The 11,677-nt window shown below is 35.1% G+C and overlaps 1 pseudogene; it reads left to right on the forward strand.

Annotated features, from left to right (window-relative positions):
• The first annotated feature begins 30 nt into the window (after positions 1–30).
• LOC107154498 lies at positions 31–2,040 on the forward strand (annotated as a pseudogene).
• Positions 2,041–11,677: the final 9,637 nt, after the last annotated feature.

An 11,677-nucleotide genomic window follows, 5' to 3' on the forward strand; every position in this document is an offset into this window, starting at 1 on the left:
TAACCAAACAAATTGATCAGCTGTCCAAAGATGAAGTTGGTAAACTCAATCAAGTTATCCAGCAGAAAGAGATACAAGCTCTTCAGGCTAAATTTTTTTCAGGAAAACTTGATATGGTTACACTGCAGCTCTTGTCTGCATCATCACTTACCTCCCTGTCAACAGAGGTCAAAGAGGTCAAAGAGGTCAATGCAAGAAAAAGATGCCACCATTAGGATGCTCCAAGAAAGTAACCACAGTTTGATGCAACTGCTGCTGCCTCCAAGAGAGAAAAGAAAGAACATGAACAAAGAGATTCTAAAATTAAACAGTTCAAGGAAAAACAAGATCTGTTACAAAATTTACTGAAAGAATAAGACCTCTTAATCCAAGCCAAAAGCAATCAGTTTCTTCAAATGCAAAGTTCACTAACAAAGTGAATGAAAATGAGTTGTTGAGGCAAGCAATAACTAACCTCAAGGTGAGAATATTAATTTTATAAATGGACATCTCTCAATTAAAAGGTAAAAATTAAAAAAATAATAGAAACATCCAAAGAAAAGGAAATGGAGTATCAAGTATTACAAGAGACGAACGTGAAGTTCTCTGTGATGCTGCGAGAATAAGAGTTGGAGTACCAGTGGATGAAGGAGAAAGCTCTTGCCTTTGAGCAACTGTTAAAAGAAAAAGAACAGGGCAAGCCTGGGGAATTAAGTCAGCTTTTAAATGCAGTTGAATCCATGCAGGAGAAGACCATTCTATGTCATCAGGAGAAAGACCAACTCATCTTGTCTTGTCCCTAAAGAACAAACAGAAAAGAGTACCCTCCAGCAAGATGTTCAACACTTACATGACAAAGAATTACACTTAAATCAGGAGGTACAAAGAGTGAGGAGCTATTTTTTAGAATCAGAAGACTCATACACCTGGGAAATTTGGGCTGCAGAGAAGAGAGAGAAGAACGTGAGAGAGAAAGTCACACTATTGGAGGAAAAGCTACTTTCCTCTTCTAATGCAAGTCATCAAGCCAGTGTGGAGGTAGAGTTCCTGCAGAAACAGGTGCATTTACTCTCCCAAGAGAGGGATGAGAATGTACTGCAGCTTTCACTCTACCAGGACCAAGTAAAGCAGTATTCCATGTCATTAACCTGCAATGGTTCTAGAGTATTTCCAACAAGAAGAAAAAGCTATGTATTCGGCTGAATTAGAAAAGGAAAGACAACATATAACCGAATGGAAGGAAAAGGCAGAAAATCTAGAAAGAGAGGTATTATTATTACAGGAACATTTGGATGAAGCCAACAGTGTGTTGGATTAAGCAACCAGTCTTACACAACAGTTACATCTAAAGGAAGAACAGATTGAAGAACTTAAGATGCACAATGAGCTCCAACAAGAAATGTTGAATGATGCACAAAAGAAATTGATGAACTCAGAAAATGGCACCGAAGGAAAAGCAGACAAAGCCCTAATGTGAAACCTATTCATTGGGCATTTTCATACACTGAAAAGTAAGCGTCATGAGGTGTTTCAATTAATGGGAAGCATTCTAAACCTTGAAAAGGAGGAAATGGAGCAGTTGTTGAATGGAGATGAAGGCTGTGTTACTAAGTGGATGATGGGTTAGCTTGGAGGAGGATCAAAAAATGTCCCCAGCACATCTTTGAGACCAAATGAGCAATCTCTGCTTAATAGTTCTTTTTCAGAACTTTTTGTTAAATTTCTGGAAACAGAATCTCCTTCATGTGTTTCACCACCAAAACTTTCTGCTCATGCTATGAAACATCTAGACTCCACAGGAAAGAGAAAGGAAGGTGAGAATGTACCAAGAAGTTTGAAAGATGCAGCAGAATTTAAAGCTGGTAAAAGAGCGGCTGTGAATCCATTCTTGGTACCATGTTCTGTGGCTGTGCCACTGATTAACCTAGCTGGACATGGACCTGGTGGCCCTCGGAATCTCCTTTTGAATCCCATTGCAGACTTCATGCCCACCTTTACTGGATTGCCAGTTCCCCTGACAATAGCACCAGGGTTGTACAAAAGGACCTTTTAAAGCAATAGTTGATTCTCAAGCCAGAGATGATTAAGCAGTTTAAAGAAGCCATAAACACTTTGAACTTTTTATAAAGTGGCCTTTTCAAAAAGAAGTCATGTATTTGCAGAGAAAAAGAAAAAGAAAAAAGTTGATATGTAGAGCTACCAGGTATTTTGACTCCCCCTCCACGTCGCTTTTATTTGGTGTGTGTGTTTTTTTTTTTTTGCGGTAGCACTTATTAAAATTTTATTTGGGTTTGTTTGCTGTAGCTTCTTTAGATAAAATTTTGTTCCTGTGCTATCAGTTAATCAACAGCATAATAACTAAACCTTCAAACTTTTTTATGATTATATTTGTTAAATTTAAGTATATTAAGATAAAATTTATTCATTTATATATCAGAAAAGGAGAAAAATCCAACCCATAAGAAAAAGATACATACCTCAGAATTTGGACTATATGCAAACAAAATATGATGTAGCAAAGTTGTAAATTCTTTAGTTCATAAAAGAAAACACTGTACAACTACTAAAAGAAAATTATAGTGGGAGGGCCTGAACATGAAGTTTAGTGGATAAATTCTAAGATTCTTTTAATTCAATAGCTGTGACACCTATCCCTTTTACTTATCTTCATTCTATTAAAAAAGTCACTTGACGTTCATTCCCTTTTCTAGATGTTAAATATGTCCACAAGGAAGATGACTTTTGTCGGTGAAACTAAAAATATAATCTCATGCATTCTTTTTAATTTGTAAGAATGTATTATTAAATGGCTGGACTGTTTACATACTTTTCTGGGCCTTAAAGTAATGCTTATAAACACATTTTAAAAAATATTTGATCAAAAACAGAAATTGGGGAAGAGAAACAAAATAATACAGAGTTTTTAAAGATGAAAAACTTAACAAAGGAGTAGTTAAAACCATTTTTATTTTTGTAAATTAAGATAAAAGATAAACCAAAATTTTCTAGCTTAAGTCAGGTGATATCAGAGAAGTGAAAAAGCAGATTATACAGAAAATGCTTCTCTGACACTTGTAATTTCTAAAACCTTTAAGAATATTTTTATTAAAATTAATTCAAATAAAATTTAATATAAATTAAATCATTTAAATAAATCATAATTTAATATGAATTAATCTCATTAATTAAATTATTTTATTAATTTTATTGATGAACTTAATTGATTTTATTAATTTTATCTATGAATTTAATAAATTAATTTAATTTAATTTTGATTTATATTTAAAATTTTATTGGATAAAAAATAGTTTAGTAAAATTAATTTAAATAAATATTAATATAAATCAAATTATTTAATAGTAATTATATAATTTAATATGAACTTTAATAAAATTCAATTAATTTTGATAAAATATTCTCAATGGTTTTAGAAATTTCAGGTGTCAGAGAAGAATTTGCTATATAATCTACTTTTTTCTCTGATTTCACCTATCTTGGGCTGGAAACTTTTGATTTATCTTTTGTCTTAATTTACAAAAATAAAAAGTGAAGACAAAATACCTAGTGGCTATATAGATCAGCTTTTTCTTTCAATTTTAAATTTTCTCTCAGTTTTAGCTTCTTATTTCTTTATTTGATTTTCAAGCTCCTTTAGGATAGGAACATGTGGTTTATCTTTTAAACTTCAAGCAATTTACAAATAGAAAAGAACGTAGACCTGAAGCAAATATGAATCATCTTTAGAAGAATTTGTATCAAAATGCTGAGAACAAGATTTTCTGCACAAGTCCCCTACAACTCTGCCTATGTGGTTCTCTGTAATTTTATCATGCATATAGGTTGATGTGATGGCCACCACAACAGCCAGCAGACACACTTGCATCCTAAGGATCAGTGAAATCACCTCCTTGCACAAGCACCAGCTGTTTAGAAATTAAGATTTTTTTTTACCAGCCCATTATTAAAAAAATCCTGACTTGAAGCTTAAGTGTCTGAGGATGTTCATATTTATACTTTGAAGTTGTATATTGAAGAGCTTTTTCTTGCAGATTTTGTCAATGTAACTATGCCTTAGAAAGAGAAACATTTGGAAGAAAATGTGAAAACAAGTTGAGTTCAAATATGTAAAGAGCTCTGGCTCCAACTAGAGTGAAATTTGATTGTCAATTTTGCAGTGATTACTGTATATTTCTAATGTATTTGGGAGACTGGAAGTTTTGATTATGTGTTGATGGATAAAACTTGTTTTTCAAAAAAACTAACAGGCCACACTGCTTCACACAGTGTCACCTTTCTTCTTAACTAACTGACTTAAATTGCTATTTTTCCATACATTGTAAAGAAAGTTCCCATAACAGTTCATATGAGAAATGTTCAACTGCCTCCTGAGCTCTGCCCGGTCGGCATCATACATGCTCCTCTTCTTAACCCCACCATAAATGAAAACATCTCAAATTGAAAATGCATGTACCACACCACATGCCTAGAAGCACAGTGCTCTTGCTTGTTTCCTCTGATGATCCTGTCACTGATGGGGAGCTGCCACTTATGCTGCTGCCCCCACCAAGAGGGTGTTGTGCTGTATATTGCTAGCCCAGGACAAAGGAAAATCCAAAATCTAAAGTACGAATTCTACTGGATTTGTCCTACTTTTGAACTAACAAGACATTGAAAAATATTTTAAAAATAAAAGCATTTTAGCTATGGTTATAATTAAATTAGAGCCTTTATCTGTTTTCCAGCTTATTTAGCTATCTCCTATAAGGATGAACGAGTTATCCCAATTACTTTCACATTACATAGGGAATTTGGAGATTTACAACTCTGTTTATGTGGTACTCTGTGATTTCATCATGCATATAGGTTGAAGTGACCACCACCACAAGAGCCACAAGACACACTTGAATCCTAAGGATAAGTAAAACCACTTCATTGCACCAGCTTCAGCTGTTTGCATCTTAAGAATAAGAGTATTTCTTTAATTTTCATAAAATATCCTGACTTGAATTTTAATTGTGTGAGGATGTTCATATTTATACTTTGAAGTTGTACATTGAAGAGCATTTTCTTGCAGATATTTTCAATGTATATGCCTTAGAAATAAAAACCTTTTTTATTTTTATGATATGCCATATTTCTTGAATGTTCTGCTCATGGTTTCATACTATTTACACTATGTGATCTACATTCATTTCAAAATTATATATGTTAACATCATTGTCTGAGGTCCTGTCTTCCAAGTACTGTAATCTGTTGGTGATTTCAATTGAACTTTTAAAGTTTGGTTTACAATCTCTATCTCCCTACTAAAGTAATCTTTTGCTTCCAATATTTGTTTTGTTTATGTAGCTCTTCGTCAAAATGATCCTTTGTTGCCTGTATTTGGTCTTTTATATCATCCTTTAATTTTCAGAACATTTTAATTATGTACATTCTGAACTTTTTCTGTCATATCTTCTGCTATGCTGGCCATGGATTCTAATAATATGGTATCTTGATTTGTTTTGGGCCCTTTCTTCCCTTGTCTTTTCATATTGCTGGTGTGTCTTCCCTTCTAACACTGTGGATCCTAGGCATTATCATTTTTACCCTACAGGCTTACAGTGCCCCTGTAGGGATCACGTCCTTTAAGGTGAAGGACAATGTTATAAGATCCCAATATAAACCATATACACCCTAAAAACCAATGTTTGCTAATAAGATGTTTACACTTGGTCACAATGTATAGATATTGTGAATTCAATTATTATCTACAATATACACAGTAGGTTTGTTAAAGGGTTTACACTTTACAAAGGAGTGGATGAAGAATATGATGATATGCTGAGGAGGTAGGAGGTGAGGATATATAGTTGTTATATCTTAGAAAGTGTAAAAGAGAAACATAAATAGGAATGTTAGTAGCAGGAGAAAGGAGAGGAAGTAAATTTGGGTAGACAATAAGTGGAAAGACAAGAGAGTACATAAACAAACACACATATGTATCAAGAAAAATAAAAAAAAAGGTTTAAGTAGCAGGAATTGGTGAGAAAAAAAAAAGAAAAAAAATAAGAATAAAAAGAATGTACAACTCCACTGTAACATACTATTCAGAAGTCCCAGTCTTCAAAGTTCTTGGTTTTACATATGTTGGGGATGGGAGGTGGGGAGACGGAAAAAAAAAAAAAACTTGAAGGAAGACACAGGACTTGTTTTGGTTGGAGGTCAGTATCTTTCCTGCTTCCCTTCTCATCCAATATGTGGGGTCACCTGTTGTTAGCTGGTATCTCTGCCATCAGGATGGTGAAGGTAACTAAGGTGCCACTGTGCCAGGTTAGCAGCTGTCGGGGAGAGTAGTAGTTAGAAACTGGGTACCTGGAAGATGGTGATGAAGGTGACCCAAGATGGAGGCTCTTGCTTGCAGAAGTGGGGTGTTAGGTTGTGTAGGGGGATCCAGGCAATGATGTTGGATGATGAGTTTAGTGATGAGCTGTGTGGCTTGCAGTGTGGGCTGACTTGGGAGGCTGTGTGAAATTCCCGGGGGCAGGCAGGTTACTGCATGTAGGGGGCTGAGTCTACTGCTGCTGAGTCCCAGGATGGCAGCGACAAGGGGAGCCCCACTTAGGTAGATGGGGGTCCACGCGAGGATGGTTGTCTACGTTCCTACTCATAGGAAGCTTCCAGGTGTCCTCCATGGGAGCTGCATCGATACTTTCTGCTTGAGTTGTTGGCTGAATGTTCTTCACGGGTGCTGCTACCACCTCTGATTGTCTCGCTGGGGTACAGAGTAGTCCTGTGTGGGCAAGTAGTTGGGAGAATACTCTGATGCTGAGGCCTGGAGCCCTGTATGGGTGCAGGGGGCAGGAAGATTGCTTGAAGAGAAGCAGTATTCTCACTACTTGCATCCCAGGTCATGGAGCAATGCAGAATGCTGCCTCCCTCTGGCCCGCCATCCTGGACCCAGAAATAGAAACATTTTTATAGCAAGAAAAGGTGAAAACAAGACTAATCCAAATATGTAAAGAGGTCTGTCTCCAACTAGAGCAAAATTAGATTGTGAATTTTGCTGTGATTAACTGTATATTTCTAATGTTTTTGTGAGATTGGAAGTTTTATTATGTGTAGATGGTTAAAATTTGTTTTTCCAAAAGATTAACAGGTGACACTGTGTGAAACAATGTCACCTCTCTTCTTTACTTACTTATTTATATAGCCATTCTTTGGTAGATTGTAAAGGAAGTTTCCATAGCAGTTCATATGAGAAATGTTCAACTGCCTCCTGAGCTATGCCCAGTTGGCATCATAGATGTTCCTCTACTTAACCCCACCATACACAATTTAAACAGATCAATTTCAAGCAAGAAAAAAGAGGATGCCATCAGTAGCCTACCAACCAAGAAAAGCCCAGATTTGGAGGGATGCCCAGCTGAGTTATACAAAACGTTTAAAGAAGAACTAACACCAATGCATCTCAAACTATTTAATGAAATATAAAAAGAGGGAACGCTTCCAAACACATTCTGTGTGGCCAATATTACCCTGACTCCAAAACCAGGCAAAGACACAGCAAAGAAAGGAAGCTTCAGACCAATATCGCTAATTAATATAGGTGCAAAAATTCTCAATAAAATTCTGACAAATCGAATACAAATACATATCAAAAAGATAGTGCACCATGATCAGCTAGGGTTTTTCTGAGGGATCAAGTTTGGTTCAACATACAGAAATCAATAAATGTAATTCATCACATCAGTAGACTTAAAGATAAGAATCATAAGATATTCTCAATAGATTCAGAGAAAGCATTTGAGAAAATGCACCCCTTCATGGTTCAAAACACTAGAAAAACTAGGGATATCAGAAACATACCCCAACATTGTAAAGAGTATCTATGCTAAGCCCCAGGCCAACATCATTCTAAATGGGGAAAAATTGAAAGTGTTCCCTCTAATAACTGGAACAAGACAGGGATGCCCTCTTTCACTAATTTTAACATAGTTCTCGAAACTAGCCATAGCAATTAGACAGATGAAAGAAATTAAAGAGAAACAGATAGGAAAAGAAGAACTCAAATTTTCATTTTTTGCAGATGATATGATTATATACCTAGAAGACCCAAAACATTCCTCCAGAAATCTTCTGCAAATAATAAATGAATTCAGCAAAGTAGCTGGATATAAAATCAACACCATAAATAAAAGGCTTTTATAGAGGGGGGATAGTAGGGGATAGGAAAGGTAGCAGAATACAACAGTCACTAATATGCCATTATGTAAAAATGTGAATGTGTAACTGATGTGATTCTGCAATTCGTACATGGGGTAAAAATGGGAGTTCATAACCCAATTGAGTCAAATGTATGAAAGATGATATATCATGAGCTTTGTAATGTTTTGAACAACCAATAAAAAAAAGGGGAAAAAAAAAGGCTTTTCTATACATCAGTGACAAATTCCCAGAAAGTAAAATTAGAAAAGCCACCCTATTTACAATAGTCTCAAAAAACAAAAACAAAAGCAAAGACAAAAAAAAAAAACAACCTTGGGAATCAACTGAATGAAAGAGGTAAAAGACCTCTACAATGAAAACTACAGTATTCTAAGACACAAAAGAAAAGACTACCTTGTGAGGTCAAGTTAGGTGGCCCAGATACACCCATTCCAGCCTGAATGGAAGCCAGGCTTACAGTAGGTCCAGCTCCACCCCTCCATTGGCAGGTACCCACTGGAGCTCAGCCTCTGGCATAGGACCACCTCTTCAGACCAGCAGACAACCACGGGAGCCCAGGCTTGGCCCAGATCCACCCATGCCATCTTACACAGAACCCAGATCCAGAGTTTGCCCCACCACATACCTGGGAGCCTAAACCTAACCCACTTTCATCTTGGGACACTGCATTCATCTTCATAGCATTCCCCATGCAATAGCCCCTAACTATTTTAAACAGACAGGGCCTAGAATCAGCTGCATCTCAGAGAAGGCATCCCAAAGAGAGTGTGGGTTCCACCCTTTCAGCCCCATCTCTGTAAGACATTGCTTCCATCTTGAGGCACCTCAACAATTATCTCAAGTTACCTCAGCTATTGCTGCCACCAATTTAGATGCAGTAGCATATATTGAGGGACACCAGCAGGGTCTGGAAGCCCAACATCAAGATGAGGTACAGACAATCTGCATGGGTACTAAAAGAATATATTGTAGAAACTGTAATATCTCAGATCCATGATGCAAGAAAGAAAGACACATAGACAACATAAAAAAACAAGGGATAAAACTCCCCCTAAGAAACCAGGATACTACTATAACAGAACCCATAAACAATGGGTAATGAAATGTCAGGGAGGTTTTTCAGAAGATTCATAATTAAAATGATCTATGAATTAAGGAATGACCTAAGTGAGCAACTACAGACAAAATTTGTTCATTCCAACAAAGAGATAAGATAGCAAATACAAGTAGCAAAAGATTACTTCAAGAAAGAGATAGAGACTCTGAAGGAAAAACCAGTCAAGAATCCTTGAAATGAAGGATACAATAAACCAAATATAAAACTCAATACAAAACATAACAAACAGATTAGATCACTTGGAAAAAAGGGCATCAGATAATGAAGACAAAGTAGATAATCTGAAAAATGAACTTGATCACACAGTGAAGATACTAAGAAACCATGAACAGAACATCCAAGAATTATGGGACAGCATCAAATCTAAGAGTTACTGGGATAGAGGAAGGTAGAGAGTTTCAAACCAAAGGAGTGCACCATCTCTCCAATGAGATAATATCAGAAAATTTTCTATGCATGAAGAACGAATTGGAAAACCAAATGCAAGAGGCTTACAGGACACCAAATGTACAAAATTACAACAGATTTACACCAAGGCACATTATAATAAAAATGCCTAGCATACACAATAAGAATAGAATCTTAAAAGCCACAAGAGAGAGGAATCAGATTCCATACAGAGGGAGACCAATTTATATCTCAGCAGATATTTCAACCCAGACCCGCAAAGCCAGGAAATCGTGGAACAACACATATCAAGCTCTGAAAGAAAATGGATGCCAATCAAGAATCTTATATCCAGCAAACTTAAACTATAGATGTGATGATGAAATAAAAACCTTTCATGATAGATTAAAGGTAAAAGAATTTACAACTAGAAAGCCTGCACTACAGAACATCCTCAACAAAATATTACAAGAAGAGTAAATTTAAAAAAATGATGGAAATCAGGAGATGGAAGTATTACACTTAATTAAAATCTAATCAGAGAAGAAACCAAGTCATGTTAAATACCAAACATAAATAAAAATGGCTGGGAATACAAATCATGTCTTGATAAAAACCTTGAATGTTAATGGCCTAAACTCACCAATCAGAAGACATACACTAGTAGATTAAAGAAAAAAAATATAGACCCAACAATATACTGCCTGCCTGAGACTCATCTCATAGGAAAAGACTTCCACAGACTGAAGTTGAAGGTTTTGGAAAAATCATATCACTCACATGGACTGCAGAAGCAAGCAGGTATTTCCATCCTCATATCAAAAAATGTAGACATGAAGCTAAAATCAACCAAAAAGGATAAAGAAGGACATGACAAACTGATCAAGGGAACCATACACCAAGAAGACTTAAAAATTATAAATATATATGCCTCAAACACTGGAGCATCTACATTCATCAAACAAACTCTTCTCAAGTTGAAGTGTCACATACACCACACCACAATAAATTTGGGTTACTTTAACACATCTCTTTCATTACTAGAGAGATCTTCCAAACAAATGCTGAACAAATAAATTATAGAATTTAATAATACAATAAATAACATAAACTTAACTCACATATATAGAATATTTCATACTTCTTGAAAAAATACACTTTTCTCACAGTGTATGGGTTCTTTTCTACAATAGACCATATATTATGTCACAAAGCAACTCTTGGCAAATATATTAAAAAAGGATATACAACACTGTATTTTATCATATCATAGTGGAATAAAAGTAGAAATCCATGATAAAATAATAAATTAAAGCTAGTCCAACACCTGGAGACTAAATCATATGCTAATGAATAAACAATGGGTTGCAGAAGACATAAAGGAGCAGATTTAAAAAAAAAAACTTAGAGGTGAATGAGAACACAGATACAACATATCAAAATCTCTGGGACACTATGAAAGCAATTCTAAGAAGAAAGTTCAATGCAGGGAGTTTATTCCTTCAAATAAGAAAAAAATCAACAAATAAATGATTTAACATTATATTTCAAAGCCTCAGAGAAAAAAAAACAAATAAACACCCAAAGAAGTCGATGACAGGAAATAATTAAAATTAGAGCTGAAATCAATAAAAAAGAAAAAAAATTGAAAAAAATTCAAAACAAAAAGTTAGTTCTTTAAAAAATAAATAAAATTAACAGACCCTTAGCCACGCTAATGAAGAGAAGGAAAGAAAAAATTAAATTACTAATATCCATGATAGAAAAGAAAATTTGACAACGGACACTACATAAATACAGACAAAAATTAGAAATTATTTTGAAAACTTGTACTCTAATAAAATAAAAAAATATTGAAGGCATTGAAAAATTTCTACAGTCAAAATAATTTGCCCAAATTGAATGAAGATGATATACACAATTTAAACAGATCAATTTCAAGCAATGATATAGATGATGCCATCAAAAATCTACCAACCAAGAAAA

Source organism: Marmota marmota, unplaced genomic scaffold, assembly GCF_001458135.2.
Source record: "Marmota marmota marmota unplaced genomic scaffold, marMar, whole genome shotgun sequence".
Classification (NCBI taxonomy): Eukaryota; Metazoa; Chordata; class Mammalia; order Rodentia; family Sciuridae; genus Marmota; species Marmota marmota.